The sequence below is a fragment of the Panthera leo genome, chromosome C2 (genome assembly GCF_018350215.1).
Source record: "Panthera leo isolate Ple1 chromosome C2, P.leo_Ple1_pat1.1, whole genome shotgun sequence".
Lineage (NCBI taxonomy): Eukaryota > Metazoa > Chordata > Mammalia > Carnivora > Felidae > Panthera > Panthera leo.
This window is the reverse complement of record NC_056687.1, coordinates 117,294,081-117,318,017: the sequence shown is the minus strand read 5'-3', so window position 1 is coordinate 117,318,017 and position 23,937 is coordinate 117,294,081. Positions and strand designations below refer to the sequence as shown.

The window sequence follows — 23,937 nt, the reverse complement described above, 5'->3', positions numbered from 1 at the left end:
TATATCCTGCATTAGTTTTATGAAGTTGCATAGTTATATTTTCAAGATATTTATATACTTTATCTTGTTTATTCAATTACTGATAATCATAATTTCTTTTTCTTCATGGTAAGTCTAGGTAGGTTTATTTTGTTGAGGTTTTCCATTTATATTTAAATTTCATTGAGTTCGGATATATTTATTTTCTTCGTTATGTGTACTTTGAGTTTTTACTTCCTTAGGTGGGGTCTTAAATGGTTCCCTCTAAAGAAAATTTTCTAATATAAATAGTTTAAGATACAAATTTTCCTGAAAGTACTATTTTAGGTGTACCACACAAATTTTGATATGTTGTATTATTATAATTCATTATCCTTTCTCTTTTGATTTCTTCTTTCTTCCATAGATTAGAAATATGGTGTTTATTTTCAAATATTGCCAGTTTAAAGATATTTTATTAGTAATTTATACTTTAATCCAATAATGGCCAGAGGGTATACTCTATGATTTCAATTCTTTTAGGTTTACTGAGACTTGTTTTATAGCCCTGCATGCGATATATCAGAATGAATATATCATTTATAATTGAAAAGAACATGTATTCTGTAGTTCTTGGGAAATATCAATTAGGCTAAGTTAGTTAATAGTGCTATTCAGATCTTGGTTATCTATCTATCTATCTATCTATCTATCTATTGTTCTCATTGTTCTATCAATTACTGAGAGAGAGGTTTTTAATCTCCAACTATGATTGTGGAAATGTCCATTTCTTCTTTTAATTCTTTCAAATTTTTTTCCTGAATCATAAGGCTGTTTTCAGGTATACTGAAGATTGCTGTATCTTTCTATATTATATCTTTATTCAAGATATAGTAGAATATTTTATTATTATGACATGCCCTTATTTATCTTTGATAATATCTTTTATTTAAATACAACTTTTTGTGATATTGATATCATTCTCCAGCCTTCTTATGCTTACTGTTTGCTTGGTACATTTTTCCATTCATTAATTTCAGTCTTTCTGTACCTTTAAGTTTTTATTTAAATTACAGTTAACATATAGTGCAATGTTAGTTTCAGGTGCACAATATAGTGATTCAACACTTCCATACAACAACCAGTACTGATCACAAGTGCACTCCTTAATACTCATCAACTATTTGACCCATCCCCCCACTAACCTCCCTTCTGGTAACCATCAGTTTGTTCACTGTAATTAAGAGTCTGTTTCTTGGCTTGCCTCTTTCTTTGTTTTTCCCCTTTGCTCATTTGTTTTATTAAATTCCATATAGGAGTGAAATCATATGGTATTTGCCTTTCTTTGACTTATTTCACTTAGCATAATACTCTCTAGCTCCATCCTTGTTGCTGCAAATGGCAAGATTTCATTCTTTTTATGGCTGAGTAATATTCCATTGTATATTTACACCACATCTTCTTTATCCATTCATCCATTAATAAACATTTAGGCTGGCTTCATAATTTGGCAATTGTAGATAATGCTGCTATAAACACCAGGGTGCATGTATCCCTCTGACTTTTTGTATTCTTTGGGTAAATACCTAGTACTGCAATTGCTGGATCCTAGGGTATTTCTAACTTTTTGAGGTCCATATTGTTTTTCAGCATGGCTGTACCAGTTTGCATTCCCACCAGCAGTGCAGGAAGGTTCCCCTTTCTTCACATCCTTGCCAAAACCTACTGTTTCCTTTGTTGCTGATGTTAGCCATTCTGACAGGTGTGAGGTGATATATCATTGCGGTTTTGACTTGCATGACTTGCATGATCCTGATGATCAGTGATGCTGAGCATCTTTTCATGTGTCTGTTGGCCATCTGGATGTCTTCTTTGGAAAAAATGTCTGTTTATGTCTTCTGCTCATGTTTTAATTGGATTATTCATTTTTTGGGTGTTGTTATAAGTTCTTTATATATTTTGGATACTCTTTATCAGATATGTCATTTGCAAATCTTTTCTCTGATTCCATAGGTTGCCCTTTAGTTTTATTGATTGTTTCCTTCATTGTGCAGAAGGTTTTATTTTGATGAAGTTCCAACAGTTTATTTTTGCTTTTGTTTCCCTTGCCTCAGGAGACATATCCAGAAGGAAGTTGCTATGGTCGATGTCAAAGAAGTTATTGCCCACGTTCTCTTCTAGGATTTTTATGGTTTCAGGTCTCAAATTTAGGTCTTCAATCCATTTTAAATTTATTTTTATTTGTGGTGTAAGAAAGTGCTCCAGTTTCTTTCTTTTGCATGTTGGTGTCCAGTTTTCCCAACACCATTTGTTGAAGAGACATTCTTTTTCCCGTTGGATGTTCTTCCTTGCCTTGTTGAAGATCAATGAACCATATAGTTGTGGGTTCATTTGGGGTTTTCTATTCTGTTCCATTGATCTATGTGTCTATTTATGTGACAGTACCATAATATTTTGATTACTACAGCTTTGTAAAATAACTTGAAATCTGGAATTGTGATGACTCCAGCTTTGCTTTGCTTTTTCAAGGCTGCTTTGGCTATTCAAGGTCTTTGGTGGTTTTTGTATCTTTATTTTTTTATAAGGAATTAAAAAAAATTTTTTTAACGTTTATTTATTTTTTAGAAAGACAGAGACAGAGAGTGTGTGGGGAGGAGCAGAGAGAGGGGGAGACAACAGAATCCAAAGCAGCTTCCAGGCTCCAAGCTGTCGGCACAGAGACTGACATGGGGATCGAACCCAGGAGCCATGAGATCATGATTTCAGCTGAAGTTGGATGCTTAACCAACGGAACCACCCAGGAGGCCCTTGTATTTTGTTTTAAAGTGTAACATCTATACGTAGTATATAGTCAGTTCTTTTTTTTTTTATCCATACTGAAAATTTCTGGCTTTTAATAAATCTATCGAATGTTTAGTTATATTTTTATCTAATTTTTAGTGTTTTTTTTTTTCTGGGGTAACAGTACATATCCTTAACTTTTCACAGCCTATTAGAGCTAATATTATAGTACTTCATATTAATGTAGAAACACTAAAAATATGTGGGTCCATTTAATCATTTTTGTGACAATTACCATATGTAGAATCTCTTCTATATGTTATAAATTCCTCTGGGGTTATAACTTTTGGTGTAATTATTCATAAGAATTTAAAGGACTTAAGAGAAAAAGGTCTTTCCATGTGCCATTTCAATGATCTTTATTCCTCATGGATATACAAGTTTTCAGCTGGCATAATTTCCCTTCAGCCTGAAAGACTTTCCTTAGCATTTCTTGTAGTCCAGGTATAGTAGTGAAAATTTCCACTTTACCTTAAAATATCTTAATGCCATCTTTATTTCTAAAGCATATTTTCACTCAACATAGAATACTAGACAACAGTTTATCCTTCGCTACTGAGTTTTGTGAGTTCTTTTTCTGTTCTAGATAGTTGCCCGTTTTGGGATATGTAATTAGCAAATTTTTCTCCCAATCTTAGCTTATCGTCTTACTTTCTTTACAGACACTTTTGCAAACCAGTATGTTTCAGTTTTGATGAGGTCCAATTTATCAATTTTTTCTTTATGTATTGTGATATTGTTGTCAAGTCTAAGAACTCTTTGCCTAGTCCTAGATCTTAAAAGCTTTCTCCATTTTCCTAAAAATTTTATAGTTTTACATTTTTACATTAAAACATCTGGTGCATCTTGAGGTATTTTTGTGCACAGTATGAGGTTTATGCTGAGATTTATATTTTTGTCTGTGGATGTCCAACTGCTCCAGCAACATTTATTGAAAAAGCTAGGGGCGCCTGGGTGGCTCAGTCGGTTAAGCATCTAACTTTGGCTCAGGTCATGATCTCACAGTCCGTGAGTCTGAGCCCCCACGTCGGGCCCTGTGCTGACAGCTCAGAACCTGGAGCCTGCTTCAGATTCTGTGTCTCCCTCTCTTTCTGCCTCTCCCCTGCTCACACTCTCTGTCTCAAAAATAAATATTAAAAAAAAAAAAAAAGCTATCCTTCCTCAATTGAACTTTTTTTTTTAACCTTTGTAAAAAAATCAGTTGAATAAATTTGTGTGGATCTATTTTTGGATTGCATATTCTGTTCCATTCATCTATGTGACTGCCTCCACCAATACCACACAGTCCTCATTAGTATAGCCACATATTAGGCCTTAACACTGGGTAGAGGGAGTTCTACCTCTTTGTTCTTTTTCGTAATTTTCTTTTCGTAGCTCTTCTAGGACCTCTGCCTTTATATACAAATTTTAGAATAAGCCTGTCTACAAAACAAGTTTTTTGGAAACTTAAGAGGCATTATATTAAAATTATACATCAATATGGGGAGAATGCCTTTACTATGTTGACTCTTCCAATACAATGTAACAGTATACCCATCTCTTTATTTATATCTTTGGTAACTTTCAGCATACAGATCTTGTGCATGTTTATGAAATTTATGAATAAACTGTGAGTTATCATTCTGCCTAAAATCAAGGCCTGGAAAAGACTACCTAAGTCTTATCTTCCTTGGAGTCATTGTAAATGGTATCATATTTCTAATTTTGTTTCCTACATGCTCATTCTTAGTACATACAAATGCTATTGATTTCTATAGCTTGATCTGTGTCCCGTGACCTTTCTGAACTCATTCATTAGTCCTAGGAGTTTTGTTTAATTGGTATGTAGACTTATATTGGGATTTTTCTTGCAGACACACATGCCAGCTTCTTGAAACTGCGGATTTACATATTTTGTCAAAACTTAGGAAGTTTTTAGTCATTGTTGTTTTTTTTTTTTTTTAATACTCTTTCAATCTCTATCCCTTTGTCCTCTCTGATAACAAGTATTTTGGGTTCTTTGTTATTGTCCCATGGGTCCTTGAGGTTCTGTTCATTTTCTTTTCATCAATTTCCTCTTTGTTGTTTGGATTGGGTCAGTTACATAAAGTTCATAGATTCTATCCTCTCTCATTTCCACTCTACTACTGAACCCATGTAGCATGTTTTTTGTTTGTTTTTAAATTTCTGTTACTGTATTCAGCTCTACCATTTCCATTTGGGTCCTTCGGTTTCTGTGCTGAGATTTTCTATTTTTCCATCTCCTTGAAGATAATTTGTAATTGTTTATGGAATCATTTTTATGATGATCGTTTTGACATCTTTGTGAGATCATTACAATATATGATTCATCTTGGTGTTGGTTATCAGTTAATTTTCTATCCTCATTCAAGTTGTGATTTTCCTGTAATGAGTGACTTTTAAAAAACTGTATCCTGGACATTTTGGCTTCTTTATAAGGAGGCCCTGGGTTCTTTTTAATTTTTTTGTTTTAGGAGGCAGTCCCCTATCTTTGGCCTAATTCTATGGGCCATGGTTCCAATAACCCTATTATTTTCAGAACCAATACAGTGCTATTTTGCTATCTGCTGCTTGTCTTAGTTTGTAACCTGCAGTCGTCACTGGTCCCAGCTGTAGCTGTTTCAAGAAGTTGAAGGAGCTTCCCCAGGCTGAGTGCCTCTTGCCTATAGAGAAGAGATGCTCTAGCACATGGGACAGTGAACATTTCCCAGGTTGGGTGTTTGTCTTATTATGATACCTTTTGCCAGTGTTGCCAGCTAAATGACGTTTCCGGGCTCGGGAGAAGAGTCTCATGCCCTGTGGGAGATAAGAGCACTTCATGGTCTAGACATGTGTGGTGGGATCCCCCTGGTTGATGTCCTATAACTACCTGATGTCTCTGGGAGGAAGAGCACAGTCTCAGGCCTGAGAGGGAAGAAGAGCACTTCCTCTGGCTATTTAAAGTCAGGGGCTCTTCCCAATCTGTCCCTTGTGATTCAATCAGTGTCCCCCGGCATTGCGGATGGGACTCCTGATCAGTCAGGAAGAGAAGTTTCCCTACCTGGGCCACACTCTGTTCTAGGCTGCCATCAAGAAATGCCAGAGCTGGAAATCTTCTTATATTGGGTGGGGATTGTAAGATACCGGCTGCTGTATTGTTCCCCCCCGCGCCCATGCTGGGGTCCCAAACAAGTTCCCCATTCTTTACCAACTTTCAGTTATCGTTTGCTGTCTCTTCAGTTTCCTCCAGAGTTTATAATGGTATGTAGTAGGGAAGAGCATGAGGAGACAAATCTATGCCATCCTGTACAGACCAGAAGTTACATTTAACTTTTCTAGCATCATTTCTATGACTGCATAGTACTAAATTATAAAGATATGCAATTAACACATAAAGTGAAGTCTTGATGTATCCTATCTTTGAACAGGGTTGCATTCAAAGAAAACATATTTTCAATTCCAAGAGCACTTCAAAAATAATGTGCTTTTTATCAACGAGGAGCCAGACTTTTATGAAGCATGTGTTATATTTGAGTTACACAGAAAAGTTAAAGGTCTTCTAACTTCTGTAGTCCAACATTTCATCATTTCTTTGGAAGATACTCTGAACTGAGGTTAAGGAGAAAGAAAAAGGAAAGAAGATGAGACAAGGAGGTGAAGGAGAAAAAAAAAAGTCAGAGGAAGAAGATAGGCAGGAAGTAAGTTGGAGGCCTAAAAAAATAGCAAAGAGCTCAGTGGAAAGCTTATGTGAGGAAGATCCATGAGAGGTAAGGGAAGGAAGGCAGTCAACAGGGAAATGGGAAAAACGGTAACAAAATTCACATGGTGTTCTTACAAGAAGAGGAGATTAAGACATAGAGACACCAGATTCACGCCTGCACAGATGACCATGTGAACACAGTGACAAGGTGGCGGCCATCTGTAAGCCAAGGGGAAAGGCCTCAGAAGAAACCAAACCTGCCAACAGCTTGACCTTGAACCTCTAGCTTCCAGAATTGTGACGAATTACATTTTTATTGTTAAGGCCACCCAGTCTGAGGTATTTTGTTATGGGAGCCCTAGCAAACTATAACAGTTGCATAACTCTGAAAAGATACTGAATGCCACTGAATTGTATACTTTAAATGGGTGAAACTTATTATATAGAAATAAAATCTCAATAAAGCTGTTTCTAGAAAAGTACCATAGGCGATTCCCTCTCGCAGAAATGGTTACAAACTATGGGCTAGACCATGTTAACAAACAGTCCTGACATTTCTGTGCATGGCCCTGAACTCAATGCTGCTAGGTTTTGGGTTTGATCAGATGCTCAAGGACCTCACAGTCCACTGTATAAAACTGTTCAAGAACCAGAAAGTGTGACTACTGTTTGGAGTGAATCTAAAATTTGAAGGGCCAAAGCAGATAAAATTTTGCAAGCCCTCGTTAAGAAACATACTACAGAATTATGTGTGAAAGTGAGTATTGCTTTAGATTTATAAAAGAAATCACAAATTTTACAAATTGAAAATTAAAAAAAAAAACCTGACGAATGCCACAATCATCCTCCAATCCAGAAATATTTTTATTCACTACAAAATTCACAAATCAAATTGCAACTGTTTATGAACAAGCAACATAGAAAATGGTAAAGCAGCTCAAATGATTGCAATTTGACCTGGCTGATTTTATAACTTTTCCGTTACTATGTAATTAATTATTGCAAATTTAACAGCTTAAAACAACATACAGTTATTATCTCATAATTTCTGCGAGTCAGGAGTGAGTCAGGAGTCCGGGCACAGCCTAGCTGAGGCCCTTGCTTAGGGTCTTCCAAGGCTACAATTAAGGTGTTAGGCTGCGTTATCCTCTGGAGGCTGGACTGGGTGAATGTGTACCCAAGCCTTTTCGGTTTGTTGGCATAATTCACTTCTTGGCTGCTGTGTGACTGAGGTGTCGGATTGCTTGCTGTCAGCTGAAGACTATCTGCAGTTCTTTGCCACCTGGACCTCTCCCTAGGTTCACATACAGTGTGGTAGCTTACTTCTTCAGGTCAACAATAGAGAAAAATCTTTCTCTAAGACTTCTCAGCTAAGGTAAGAATGACATCCCATACCTTTGTTATATACTGTAACCTAATCAAGAAGGAGATACCCCATCTCATTTTAACATCCTATTGTTTTAGAGCAAGTCTTGGGCCCTGCCTACTTCCAAGCTGTGAAAAGTGGTGTCATAAACTGATGTAATTGCAATGTGCTGGAAATTACTCAGTAAAATTATGCAATTACCTAGGTTAATGGCAAGATTATGTATTAGATATCACATCATGGCCCATAAGAACCTTGTATGCTCTTGTCTGCGGTACTTGTTTGTTCTTTGTGTGAGGGCAAGGTATTGAGAGGTATCAGCCTGAAGCATATATATGAGAGAGAGAGACTCAAACTACCTGGAACGTGAACCAGAGCATCCTATTTTGTGCCAGGCTTGAAGACTGTAGTGATTCAAAACAGGAGTAAAAATGATATGAAAATATGAAAGAGACAGAGAAACCATGAATACACAAGAGGTAAGGATTCCATGGATGAGCTGCCCTCATGCGGAAGCCCTCTGCCAACTTCACGCATGGGCCTATGAATAACACAACATTCCTGAACATTTTTAAGTCCCCCTGAACAAAGGGAAATGACCAGGGAATCCTGTGAAGACTGTGGGTATAAAAAAGAGAATGTCATACCTGTCCATCATGTTAATAAACATTACCTAATATTGGAACTTCAGTTTTCTTATGTACAAAAATAAAATATTATTATCTGTGAACAATATTTTATCTATGAACTAATACAAAAGTTTCTCCTAAAGGTCAAATTCTATGATTGTGTAAATGCTCTCAAATATTCCTTATTGTACTCTGAAGAAAGTTTGTCACATATTTGAGATGTAGAAAAAGCTGAATTATGGACTTTGAACTTAGAACAAGTCCTCAAGAAAACTAATATTGGGGAAAATAATGCTGGAAAATTAACCTGAAGAATATGCAGTTTGTTTACATAAGTACCCACAGAAAGAATTATAGTTATTATCTGAATTAAATATTGACAACTAGAAATACATCACAAATATTCACCAGTAGGGTAGGACAGCATCTATTTGCTCAGTATGGAAAATGCTAGATTAGATATATACCCAATATCCAGAAGTAATAAAACTTTACTTTCTCATTATTTTTCTAAGACATTTATTTCCCACTTAGAGCACTTATGCATTATCTGAAAGCTGTAAACAATGTTTATGGTGTAGTGTCATTTATCTAAATAGAGTTGAGAATCACGGATACATTAATAATATAAATAACAGTAATAATAGTAAAACACATTTATTTAATCATTATGAAAACCCTAAAGAGAGGGAATTATTACCCTTACTCACCAATGCTTAGGGAGGCTTCATTAAGGGTTTTGTACCAAAAGGACAGTGCCAGATTATCAAACCCAGGTCATATTTGGATTTCTGAAGCAAAAATAGTATCATTTTACATATTTCTTACATATAATAATATGATTGAATTCAACTATTTATATTTATTCCTAATTCCCAAAGAATGGATGAAATCAAACCACTACTAGAAGAGAGATTTTGCTGTTAATTCTCAAAATGCTGATTCCCATAATGCATTGGGGCATGAACATAAACTTTGCACTTCTTTCTTCAGTTGAAAAAGACACATCAGTTCCATACTTCACATGTGGCAGTATGTGAACTGTACAATAAAACAGGACAATGCTGGAAACCAAGAAACAAAAATGCACCTACCCGTTGATAAATTGGTTTCATGGATCTATGTTCCTTGAAGCCAGAGACCCTGTGGTCTCACATGTTATCAACATTCAGGTGTCTCACTCACCTGTACTGGAACACTATCTGCCTGATCACTTGGCAGAATTCTAGAAGATTTTTTCCACAATTTGACCAAGTGAGAAGTTCTGGGATACTATACACATTAATGAGGAGTATGAAAAGTCAATTCTTTCTCTTAAGGAAAGGCTTGCTTAACTAGTACTCAACCACATTTTCAGTAAGAAAATGTAATAAATTATTATTAGTTCAAATCTGTGTTTCCATTGCATGAAGCTCACATTTTTTCATTCTGCCAATCCTAGTTCCTTCCTACATTCTTAAACATGTGTTAAACATTGCTCATAAAAATGCCACGTATGGTAAAACTAGAGAGTCAGTCCCTGGATATGAGTAGCAATTTTATAACACAGCGAAGAACAAAGGAATCTGGTGTATATTGTCCTGCAATTTCATGTATGCACAATTTAGAAAAACTCAAAATACAAAATATAAGCTCACTACTGTTTGGACTGGCCTTCCTCGTCTTTAAATTATTTCCCAGTACTGGGCAACTAATACTTACTACAAATTCAATACTACATAGCTTTTAAATAACTTCATAATAATACTTTTGCAAAATGATTACATCTCATCAAAGTAATCCCATACATACATACACACACACATACACAAATCAGATGCAAGAAAAGATCTGTTTGCTTCTTTTTTAGCAGAGCTTTACCTTGAGGTTGGTGGCATAAAGAACATCGAAGAAGTCTTTTTGCCTTAAATAAGCAGTAATCCTACAGAAATTTCTTAGACAATAAAAGGATTAGTTAACTAGTTATTTTGAAAAACATGAATTCTTATCAAGAAAAATGCTGTTGTTATGAAATGCAAGAAAATATTCCAAATAATGTCAACTTAATTATCAATGTTACATAAACTTAAAACAAAAAACAAAACAAATGTTACATAAACTTCCTAAGTACTTGTACTTACATGATTTTTGTTTGGTAAGACCTACCTTTTTAATTATATAGAAAATGGCACATTAACAATTTCATCCATCTTTTACATAATTACTATATTTATATTCACATATGCATATATACACACACAGAAAGAAAATAAATTTACTACTTAAATTTTCAAAATTCTTTTTCCAACAATCATTAGATTTTGTTCACTAAGACAACAGTTCTCAAGTGTGGTCCCCAGATCAGCATTACATTGAAAATATTTAGATGTGCACAACCTCAGACTCTCCTCTAAACCTACTGAATGAGAAACTGTGGAGATGGGCCCAGCACTCTGTAATTTATCAAGGCCTCCAGGTGATTCTGAGGTGCTGTTGAGGTGGAGAACCACTGCTCTAAGAGATCTTTGGCTTAAGGGTTAGTTGTAATGAAAGTATTTCTTCTGTTGATCCAAAATTGAATAGAAAAAAAATTTTTAAGTATTTTTTAGAATGGGATAGCAATTAAATAAGCTAAAAAACTGAACTATGCAGGTGTGATAGAAATCTCAGATATCAGGCTAATAATATAGAGTATCCTTTCAAAAGTAAAAGAAACATAATAAGAGCTAATGCCTTCGCATTGTTTGCTGTCTGGGTGCCAGACATGGTCCTAAGCACTTTATTTATAAGATATTTAATCCTCAAAACAACTCGTACTGTTATCCTGCTCATTTTACAGATGGGGAAACTAAGGCATGGAGAGGTTCGCTGTGACTGTCCAAAGCATGCACTTGGTAAGAGGAAAAGTGAGGCACAGAGTAACAAGTGGCAGAGCTGGGATGCTAATTCTATTTTTTTAATGTTTATTTATTTTTGAGAGAGAGAGAGTGCAGGCACAGGGAAGGGGCAGAGAGAGAAGGGGACAGAGGATCTGAAGCAGGCTCTGTGCTGACAGGAGACAGTCCAATATGGGGCTCAAACTCACGAACCGTGAGATCACGACCTGAGTCGAAGGCGGACCCTTAACCGACTGGACCACCCAGGCACCTCTGGGATGCTAATTCTAATTGGATATTTCCGTAGTCCCTAATCTTAATTATGAGGAAATTTATTATAAGCTTATAAAAAATTATTTTAAGTACTTAATTTTTATTAATAGACCATTTGTTTCTTTGTTTCTGAAGAGTAGTGCATAGGTATAAAAATACTATTTGTAGATGAGTGAAAATGGAGAACTTTGGGCCTAATCAGAACAATCCAACTGTTAGGATTTGGCCAGCAAAGTAGTTTGCTTATTTATTTGTATTTGAGGCATTAGATTGGGCTGCACTCCCTCCCTCCGTCTCTGATGTCCTATATTTGCAGCACAAAAAATTCTGGTTCAAGTAAACAAAAGCCAAATCTGAATCATAAGGATGGTCACAGCCCCTCAATCAACTGCCAGACTTAAGCCAGTTTATATACCCAAAACCCCATGAGTGAAGGGGGGGACCAGGTCCTGTTGAGGAAGGACCCTGAGATATTACTAAAAATATTTACTATTAGGGGTGCTGGGTGCCTCGGTTCGTTAAGTGGCTGACTCTTGGTATCAGCTCAGGTCATGATGTCAAGGTCATAAGATCAGGCCTCTGCACTGGGCTCCACACTGAGCTTGGAGCCTGCCTCAGATTCTCTCTCTCCCTCTCTCTCTGCCCCTCTCCTGCTCATATGTGCACTCTCTCTCTCTCTCTCTCTCAAAAAAAGAAAGAGGTTTTTTTTGTCTTACTGTTAATATTTCTTTCAGACTTCCCCAAAGGGACCTATGGCCTTTTACCAGCATAACTAACTGTGTGCATTGAGGAAAAGGAAATAATCTGACCATTTGGGGACTACTTGTCACTGCCTCTGAACTAATTCCACAAGACCCAAAACGTCACTGTGGCCATCAGTCAGAGCAGAGGCTTAAAAGGTCAGGTGGCTGATGGAGTTTTTAACTCTGTCTCTCAATGGGAGCCCATCCTGTGGTTATTCCCCAGCTCCAGAACGCACAGTTGGAAGATATATTCAGCAGCTGGCACAATTTCCAAATTGGTTCCTTGACATGTGGAACGAAGGCTACTATGGTGGAAAAAGCCAAGTTGAAGCTACTATGGCCTCCTCTACTCAGCAACACAGTAAGCCAAAAGCATTATTCCATTCCTGGAGGTATCACAGAGATTAGTGCCACCATCAAAGACTTGAAAAAGAGTAAGAGTGGTGATTCCCACCACATCTCCATTCGACTCACCTATGTGGCCTGTGTAGAAGACAGATGGATCTTGGAGAAGGTCAGCGGATTATCATAACTTTAGCCAGATGCTGACTCCAATTGCAGCTGCTGTACCAGATATGGTTTCATTGCTTGAGCAAATCAACCCATCTTTGGGTACCTGGGATGCAGCTACTGATATGGCAAATGTCTTTTTCTCTATCCCTGTCCATAAGGTCCACCAGAAAAGCAGTTTGCTTTCAGTTGGCAAGGCCAGCAATACACCTTCACTGTACTACCTCAGGGGTATATCAACTTTCTAGCCCTGTGTCATAATTGAATTTATAGGGATCTTTATCACTCTTTCCTTCCATAAGACATCACACCAGTCCATTACATTGAGGACATCATGCTGACTGGACCTAGTAAGCAAGAAGTAGCAACTATTCTAGACTTACTAGTAAGACATTTGCTATCAGAGGATAGGAAATAAATCCAACAAAAATTGGGTCTTTTACCTCAGTGAAATTTCTAGTGGGTCAGTGCTATAGGGCATATTGAGATATCCTTTCAAAGGTGAAGGATAACCTGTCGCCTCTGGCCCCTCCTACAACAACAAAATATGTGCACAATGCCTAATGGGACTCGGGATTTTAGAGGCAACATATTCCTTATTTGGAAGTGTTACTCCAGTCCATTTACTGAGTGACCTGAAAGGCTGCTAGTTTTGAGGAGGACCCGGAACAAGAGAAGGCTCTGCAACAGGTCCAGGCTGCTATAAAAGTTACTCTGCCACTTGGGTCATATGATCCAGCACATCCAATGGAACTTGAACTGTCAGTGGTAGATAGGAATGCTGTTTGGAATCGCTGGCAGAATTCACCTATAAGTGAATTTCTCTGCAGGCCCTTAGAATCCTGCCATCCCTTGCAGAGAAATACTCTCCTTTTGAAAAATAGCTCTTGGCTTGCTATGAGATTTATTAGAGGCACCCAGTCACCATGAGACATAAACTACCCATCATGAATTGGACGTCACCTGACTTATCAAGCCATAAAGTTGGATGTGCCCTGCAGCACACTATCATCAAATGGAAGTAGTACATGCAGTGGGCCCATGCTCATGGAATTCACCACCATTGCCATGTTCCTCACCATCCTGAAGCAGCTGGCTTGATCAAAATGGAGTGGCCTTTTGAATACTTGGTTATAGCACTAACTAAGTGGCAATGCCCTGCAACTCTAGGGTAAGCTTCTCCAGGAGGCTGTATATACTTAGAATCAGCATCTAATATATGGTTCTGTTTTCCCTATCATCAGGATTCTTGAGTCCAGCAATCAAGGGGTGGAAATGGGAATGGCACCACTCACTATTACCCGCAGTGACCCATTAGCAAAATTTCTACTTTGGTTTTGCAACCTTATGCTCTGCTGGCCTAGAAGCCTTAGTACCAGAATGAGGAATGGTTATACCAGGAAACAAAGTAATGATTCAATTGAACTAAAAGTTAAGACTGCCACTCTGGCATTTGGACTCTTTATGCCTTTAAATCAAGACAAAGAAAGGAATTAGTGTGTCAGTTGAAGTGAATAATCCTGGCTACCTAGGGGAAATTGGACTGATATTCAACAATGGAGGGAAGGAAGAGTATCTCTGTAATACAGAAGATACATTAGGGCATCTCTTCGTATTACTGTGGCTGTATATTAAAGTCAATGGAAAACTAAAATGACCCAATCCAGACATGACTACTAACGTCCCACATCTTTTAGGAATGAATGTTTGTGTAATTCCACTAGGTAAAGAACCACGACCAACTGAGGTGCTTGCCGAAGGCAAAAGTAATACAGAATAGGTAGTAGAAGAAGGTAATTACAGATGTCAGCTATGACCACAGAAGAGACAAGAACTGTAATTATTATGAGAGTTCCCTCTTACTTTGTTATATGTTATGTGTATGTGAATAGGAAATATATTTGTTCCCTTATACCGTAACAGGCATTGACTTATTACCATGATATTTAAATATTATTAATTTTATATCATGGTATTTAAGTTACAGGATATCAGGGCAAAAGTAAACATCACTTAAGGACTTTACCTTTTCTTTTGGAATGGGTTAGTGCATTTTCTTTTTTTTTAATTTTTTTTTTTAAGTTTATTTATTTTTGAGACAGAGAGAGAGCATGAACGGGGGAGGGTCAGAGAGAGAGGGAGACACAGAATCGGAAGCAGGCTCCAGGCTCTGAGCCATCAGGCCAGAGCCCGACGCGGGGCTTGAACTCACGGAGCGCGAGATCGTGACCTGAGCCGAAGTCGGACGCTTAACCGACTAAGCCACCCAGGCGCCCCGGGTTAGTGCATTTTCAATGGTAGGTAGTATAGTTGTATCATGTTAGGTGACATGACCTTGTTATTGTCTATATTTGGAAATTAAGTATGGTTTAAGGAGATGTGTATGGGTGTTAAGTTGACAAGGAGTGGACTTGTGATGGCTAATTTTATGTGTCAACTTGACAGGGCCACGGGATGCCCAGATATTTGGATACACATTCTGGGTGTGTCTGTGAGGGTGTTTCTGGATGAGATTAATATTCGAATTGATAGACTGAGTAAAGCAGAGTATTGCCCTTCTCAATGTGGTTGGTCTTCATCCAATCTGCGGGATGTCTGAATAGAAAAAAAAAAAAAAAGGGAGATTAGGGGGAAATTTTCTCTGTCCGCTTCTCTGAGCTGGGACAACAGTCCTCTGCTGCAGTCAGACTTGGACCTGAACTGGACTGTACCATCAGCTCCTCTGGGTCTCTAGTTTGCCAACTGCAGATTGTGGGACTTCTCTGTCTTCATAAGCATGTGAGCCAATTCCATGTATTTATTTTGTCTCTCTGGAGAACCCTAATAAAGATAATTTCTGAGATTTATCCATCATCCAGGTTGTACTGTATATCAGTACTTTCTCCTTTTTGTCACTGCATGGCATTTCATTCTGGGAATACACTTTTTTAAAAAATCTATTCTCCTAGGGGCGCCTGGGTGGCTCAGTCAGTTAGGCGTCTGACTTCGGCTCAGGTCATGATCTCATAGCTTGTGAGTTCGAGCTCCAAGTCGGGCTCTGTGCTGACAGCTCGGAGCCTGGAGCCTGCTTCGGATTCTGTGTCTCCCTCTCTCTCTGCCCCACCCCTGCTTGCTGTCTCTCAAAACTGAATAAACATTAAAAAAAATGTTTTTTAAAATCTATTCTCCTATTGATGCACATTTTGGGATCTCTGCATTTGGGGCTATGAATATAGTTGCTAGAAACACTGAATATAACCTTTGGTAAACATTTGTACTTATTTTTCGTAAGCATCTATCTAAAAGTTAAGTAGCTGAATCACAGAGAACTTATATGTCTGATTTTATTAGATACTTACAAATGACTTTCCAAAGTGGTTGAAACAATTTGTGAGAGTTCCAGTTGCTCCACACTTTCACTAACACTTGGTTTTTTCAGTCTTTTTAATTTTAACCATTCAGGGCGGGCAAATTGTGAAGTAAGTAAAAAGATATTTTTGATACCCCTGCCTATGTTCAACTAAGCAACTCCACTGTAGGTCTTCCATTTCCCTTATCCCTAGGGCCTTCCACTGCCTTTATGAAGCTGGTAGATTTACCCTAATTTCTACTCAAGATGTTAGTTGATAAAAATGACAAATTAGAAGCCAGCAAGCATCATTAATGTAAAGATGCTGTTTCTTTTTTTAATTTTTTAATGTTTATTTATTTTTGAGAGAGAGAGAGACAGAGTCTGAGCACGGAATGGCAGAGAGAGAGGGAGACACAGAATCTGAAGCAGGCTCCAGGCTCCGAGCTGTAAACACAGAGCCTGACATGGAGCTCGAACTCACCAACTGTGAGATCATGACCTGAGCCGAGGTCAGTTTCTCAACTGACCAAGCCGCCCAGGCGCCCCTGAAGATGCTGTCTTAAAAATGCAACTAGTTGCCCACATTAATATATCAATTTCACATAACATTCTGTATTGCAGGTTGTTTTGAAGAAAAATAAAACAAAAATTAAAAACCAGGACATTTGCCAAGTCGTCATTAGTGCTATTTACAAACTTTTTTTTCCTTCCAAAAATATTCTAAGATCGCACCTTTCTGCTCATTTGAAGTTGGTTGTTTCTACATGGCTTGCACTGACCAATGAACTGTGACTCCAAGTGAGATGTTCCACTTTCGGGCAGAAAACTTAAGAACCAGTGTGCAAGTTGCCATGTGCACTCCCCCATGTCTTCTTAGCACTTCCATAAGATTAGGTCAAGATAGAGTCTGTACTAGCACGAGTCCTTGAGAGACTGTGATGAGCAGAGGTGTTCTGATAACTTGCACCTGGACATACAGGGTAAGAAAGGAACAAATAGGGACGCCTGGGTGGCTCAGTCAGTTAAGTGCTGACTTTGGCTCAGGTCATGATCTCCCGGTCCGTGAGTTCAAGCCCCACGTCGGGCTCTGTGCTGACAGCTCAGAGCCCGGAGCCTGTTTCGGATTCTGTGTCTCCCTCTCTCTCTGCCCCTCCCCCACTCACGCGCACATGCGTTCTCTCTCTTTCTCTCTCTCTCTAAAGTAAATATTGAAACAAAAAGTTTAAAAAAAGAAAGGAACTTTTTTTTTCTTATACGTCACTAAGACTTCGGTGTTGTTTGTCATCACAGCATAACCTAGCCTCCCCAGAAAGGCAGTCTGTCCATGTAAACCTCACTCTGGATGAGTCAATTTGCTTATGCTAAATATCTGGGTCCCTCTTTAAATACCATCTGTAGTCTCCAGTTTGCAGCAGTTCCTGATAATTCTTCCTCGCTCATTTATATCCCTTATGAGGCCTCTAGGAATTTTGTTTTTAGTAGACTATTTTTCAGAGCAGTTTAGGGTCACAGTAACATTCATGAGAATAGATATATATCAAAATGAGTATATTTTAATAAAAGTATTTTTTAATAAAGAAGCTATAAGCTAGTTCTGTCCCTTTTAAGGCTTGTTTTAGTTTTATGGTGAGGAGGGCAAAAGGCAGCTAGCAGCAATAAATTTATAAAACTATGTAAGTATTTTGTCGTTTTAATTATTCTCTATGGCATCCCTCATCTCCCTATCCTTGCACAAATAAGAGTCTCTAACATTGTTTATTTTCTAAATCTGTTTTATTTTTAACAAAACAGAAACAGCATTCAATGAGTGTTAGCTACGACAACCTAGCAAACACACTCTTGAAACTTTGAGGAAAAACATGGTTTCAGCATTTTTTCCAAGATAAATTTTTCTGTGCCTCGGATTGTAAAACAGTTACCATAACATTAATTGAATGAGGTTTTACCTAATCAAACATTAACAGAAACAAACATCTCCAGAGGATCGGAATTCCATACGAATTCCACAGGGCAGAAACATCACATATGTCATCTCAAATAGAAAACGAGGAAGTGTCTTTTTAGCTATTGCCAGCCATTAATAATTCACATGAAGAAAATTATTTTAACTGTTACACTGGTGTTTGAACATTCTGTCTTATGTTCTTGACACTAAAATCTGTGCACCTTTTTAACAATTTTATCACTTCCAGTTCTGGCAAGGTTGCAAAGTAGATAATGTGCAAACCTAAAAGTGCTAATGAAAATATAATTAAAACCTACTGACATGCAAAGTCAAGCTCCTAGAAAAGTTCCAGTAATCTGTGGAGCTAAAGGGAAAAATCTGAAAATCCTGCGTATTACACACAGGCTGACACGTCTTTGGCTTCTGAGAGGTGCCAATCCTCCTTTAGCCAGGGGATTTGATTTCTCCAATCATGGCAGGGCAGTGGTGGGGCCTTGGGCCTGAGCAGTGGGTGTTGTGTACTCTATCATTGATCTCCAATAAGGTGGGAACCCTCAAAGGGAGACAACCCGGTATAAAGGGTAGACTAGACAACAAGGATTAAAAGAAAGCTCGACTGTTTTGGCCTGCAGGGCCAAATCTAAGAACCGCAGGAAATTTAATGGTCAACCATTACCCTGTCTAAATACAGAACACGTGTTTAGAACTTGCTATTTATTTTTTATTTCTTTTTCAAGCTTACATAGAGATTTCAATACGTAAGAGATTTTGGCAGGGAAAATTTGATCACTGAGAACTCATACATCAAGATGTGCACTCATCATTTAGGGGTTTATATTCAAAACACACACATGACTTGGGAATCTCCAAATTGGAAGAATAATATAACACATGGTCTTCCATTGGTTACATCATGGGACACCAGCAGAAGCAAGAGCAAGCCTGTCAGAGAGAGCTGTCCTCGGAGCCTCATGGGCTCAGCCTCAGGGTTCTAAACTTGAGAGTGCGTGAAGTAACCTGCCACCATTTTACTCCATTTCTGATCTCCTGTGTTTACACAGAAAGAAACTAAATATCCCACAGATGAAAGATGACACAAGGCATAGTGGTTTAAGGTGTAGCCTCTGGAGACACTTTCACATTAATGGTTTTGTGAGTGACTTTGCACAAGATATCTAACCTCAGTTTTCTCATCTCTAAAAGGGGAATTATATTTTTTAAATATTCATTTATTTATTTTGAGAAAAAGAGAAAGAGAGAGAGAGAGAGAGAGAGAATACACCAAGCACTGTGAGCACAGAGCCAAAATTAAGAGTCGGACACTTAACCAAATGAGCCACCCAGCCACCCCTAAAAGGGGTATTATCATAGTATCTATCTAATGGGTTTGTTATACAAATTAAATGAGTTAACATGTGGAAAGTAGTTAGGACCAGAACCGTGCCTAGAAGGTAGGGATCACTGGAAAGGACAGCTGCTCTTATCATCGTCAGCATCACCTCAGTCATCACTGCTGCTATAGGTCACTGGTTACATTATTCCAACTATTCCATGATTAGGATGCTTCTTCTCTAAATTTGCCCAGATGCATATCCTTCTGGCCTGGAATTAAATCTTGAGGTAAACCTAGCAACTATACATATCAAAATTATATGCCTTTGCGCGACTGGCTCCTTTGTTGAGAAGCAACAGAACTAAGAACTGCAAGAAAATGTAAGGGACTACCATGAAGCTAGCTAATTACAGAACATGTGTTTAGAACCTGCTATTTATCTGTTGTTTCTTTTTTAAGCTATACTTTTATATAGATTTCCAGTGCAAATCATTTGCGTTGTAAGTGTATTCTATTAAGGTACATGCATCTTGGTTCCTTAGAATCACGTTACGCAGAAAAATCCTCTAAGATACACACATGGTTGAGTACATTGGAGGTAGTGTTTACCTCAAGAGTGGATGCATCGAGGTCATCCCAGACCCAGCAACATCTCCTGCCCCCACCACACACACCAGTGGCCACTGACCACCAGACTACTGAGGAAAGTGGGAGAACATGGATAGGACAGCAGGCTGCCTCACCAGGCTTCTGTTGGGGACTTTGAGACTCATTAGCTCGACAGCTCTTGTGTCAGCTAATTCCACCTGCTCTGCTTCCCTCTTCCAGGAGCTCTCATGTCTCTTTCTTTCTGACTCCCTGCATTGCAATTACATCAGAGGGAAGAAATTCCTCAGCACCCAATCCCCTTCCTATTAACTCTTAATAAATTTCAGCTTTGTCTCTGAAAAATGAGATTAGTAGATACCTGTCTCATGATGTGGTACATATGTGCAACATGATGAATTTGCAATTATTTTGTATCAATGGTTTTTGAGTTTCACACTCTAATTCTGTATTTGCTTATTTTACATTTGGGACAGAGTACTATGCTGTATACCTTCGAGTCTCCTTAAATACCTAGCATAGTATTTTAAATCTTTCATACTGCTGTATTTCTATGTGATTTTGTAAACCTCATTTCACTTACATGGAAAAGTGTACTGAAACAAATCATTCTGAGGTTGGTTAGTCCATGTAGAAAACACTCTGAAAACATTTTAATATTAGGTTACCTCAAAAGCAGAATCTGAACCCAGCCATGGGTTGAAGGCGGCCCACGCACTCCCATCACTTTTTCTTTCTTCTTGCTTTGGATGCTATAAAGCGTCCTGCACGGGTTCCAGTGCTCCAGAGCAAAGCCAGCAGTGACACCAGGAGGCCACTGCATTTCCAGCTGCAAATGGGCAGAGGGGAGGAAACGACACAGACATGTACACATGTACACAGCACCCAGATGTGCTCTAAGCCCTTCAAGGACTAGGGAAATTACTGCTGGGCAAGATAGTCCTCCGTGGGCCTCTCGTACTCCTCCCCTTCTCACTGTGCGTGCCAACAACGCAAGGCCTTGACCACTCTTTCCCTTGGCCATTTGTCAGGGTTGACTTTGCAGGGAGCAACCTTAAGGGATGAGGTCACACCTTCCTTCAGGACACAGAGGAGGACTAAAGTTCCTTCTCTAATTCTATGGCGGGTGTGGTTATGAAGAGGATTTTTGTGGTGAAGGAACTGTCAGGTATCTGTATCTTGGTGGTAGAAAAAGGAATCTACACAGGTGATCAAACCTCCCAGGACTAAAAACACGCGCACGCACACACACACACACACACACACACACACACACACACACACACGAATACAAGTACAACTGGAGAAATGAGAAAAAACAAATCTATCATTGGATAAATGTTCCATAAATTGATTATTTTCTAATTTTGATGAGCTTTGCCACATCATGGCTTACTGTAATCTTGGAAGGCTGCATTATAGGATTTGAGGAAAAAAGTCATAAATATGAAGAATTCCTTGTATCTTCAAAAGGATTGAGGATTAAAGGTGAAGATTCATCTCAAATTTAAGGCTGTTATTACAGGGCGCCTGGGTGGCTCAGTCGGTTAAGTGGCCGACTTCGGCTCAGGTCATGATCTCGCAGTCCGTGAGTTCAAGCCCTGCGTCGGGCTCTGTGCTGACAGCTCAGAGCCTGGAGCCTGTTTCAGATTCTGTGTCTCCCTCTCTCTGACCCTCCCCTGTTCATACTCTGTCTCTCTCTCTCTCAAAAATAAATAAACGTTAAAAAAAAAAAATTAAGGCTGTTATTACAAACACAGTAGAGAGAGAAGATACCTGGGAACAACAACTAACATTCTCTGAGTGCTGTACTACCTGCCAGGTACTGTAACGACAGTTAACATTCATTTACTATTTAATCCTCAAAGAAATCCTACGTGATGGTACCATTATTATCTCCATGTTATAGGACATCAAAACACAGAAAGGCTTGTAAATAAACTAACATTCAGGAAGTGCTGGTACTGAACATAATCTGTCTTTATATATCCCAGTAATCCCATGGGATATTATGCATAGTTATGTATGGAAGCACTGAGGCCCAAAGAAGTTAAATACTTTATACCAACGTAAATAGAAGGCATATCTAGAATTCAAAATTCTGGTTGACCTCTGTCTAAAGCTGCTTCTTTTCCCTGCAGCAAACAACCTTCCTAGAGCCTCACAGGTTGTAGAAGAGGAACCCAGCTGTAACTCAGAACATCTGCTTTCCAGTTCCAGTACTTGGTGGAGTGTAACACGCTCATCAGGTGCTTAACTTTCTGAGCCACCCTTTCTTTATCTGTGGCAAGGTGTGGATTGGGATCGACAGTGTACAGTTATCTAAAGTGTCTTCCAATTCTAGGGGCGACTGGGTGGTTCAGTCGGTTAAGCATCAGTCTTCAGCTCAGGTCATGTTCTCGTGGTTCGTGAGTTTGAGCCTCTCATCGGGCTCTGTGCTGACAGCTCAGAGCCTGGAGCCTGCTTTGGATTCTGTGTCTCCCTTTCTCTCAGCCCACCCCTGCTCACACTCAGTCTCTCTCTCTCTCAAAAATAAACCTTAAAAAAAAAAAGTTTTTAAGTCTCTTCCAATTCTGAAAGTATACAATTATGTCTAGGGACACCTTATCTGGGGTTATGTTGGTACACTTAGACAAATGTGTGTGACTTCTGTTCTGGGTAACAGACACATTTCTAATTCAGTAGACACAACCAACAGAATTGGTCACCAAGTAAACAACCCTTATCTGAGTCTGACCCTCCAACTAGCACCAGAAGACAAAAGCCACAAGAAAAAACCCTCTGTGATTTTCTTCAGGTGACACAATTTGGCATCTCCCCCCCACCCCTTCCTGCTCTCTTCTTTCATTCTGACCAGCAGAGCCAGTGAAAAAACCCTCGTGTGTCATTCTGGAAGGAGCAAAACGATGCTGTGAAGAGTTAGATCAGAAAGAAACAAGGAATTAGACTTGTGTTCTCTGACCTCTTGCCTAGTGAAGGGACAACAGAAATAACAGCAGGTACATCGGAAAGGCCTCTGCATGGTCATGATTTCTTGCCCCATATAGTCAATGACCTGCAGGATAAAGGGCCTTAGTGTCTGATACACAGTTTTGGTAAAGTCTTCTGTGTTTTCAGTTATGGTGTGAATAATCTGGCCCAGATTGTTTTTAATATTGTATCTATTATTAGTTTTAAAAGATGTCATCACTAAAAAATAAAATGAGAAAGCAGCTTTATTTTTAAAAATTTTTTTAATGTTTATTCGTTTTTTGAGAGAAAGAAAGTGTGTGTGTATGTTATGTATGTGTGAGTGGGGGGGGGGGGGGAAGGGCAGATAGAGAGGGAGACACAGAATCTGAAGCAGGCTCCAAACTCTGGGCTGTCAGCATAGAACCCAAAGAGAGACTCAAACTTGCAAACTGCGAGATCAGGACCTGTGCCAAAGTCGGACGCTTAACCAACTAAGCCACCAAGGTGCCCAAGAAAGCCACTTTTAACTTAGAAGCAGTTAAAACGGTCTTCAAGTATTTGTCTAGCATTTTTTAGTGTATAAAGAAAAACAGCTTTTTCAAAATATCATTGAAGCATATGCAATTCATCAGAACATCAAAATATCTTATAACCCTTGTAAGAATTTAAATCCTTTGGGATTTAGGGGCATCTGGCTGGCTCAGTTAGAGGAGCATGTGACTCTTGATCTCAGGGTCATGAGTTCAAGTCCCACATTGGATAAAGGATTATGTAAATAAATACAAATTAAAAAATAACTCCTTTGGGATTTAAAATATTTAAGCTCAGAGCACAATCATTTTAAAATGTTTATTCACATAACAGGAAAGCCTGAAATCATTTTTTATAAGATATTCATGTTTTCTATAATACTTGC

The 23,937-nt window shown here is 38.5% G+C and overlaps 1 pseudogene; it reads right to left on the bottom strand.

The window, feature by feature from the left end:
* Window positions 1–15,078: 15,078 nt before the first annotated feature.
* The window catches only part of LOC122230271, a 39,185-nt pseudogene continuing 30,326 nt past the window's right edge, over window positions 15,079–23,937 (bottom strand).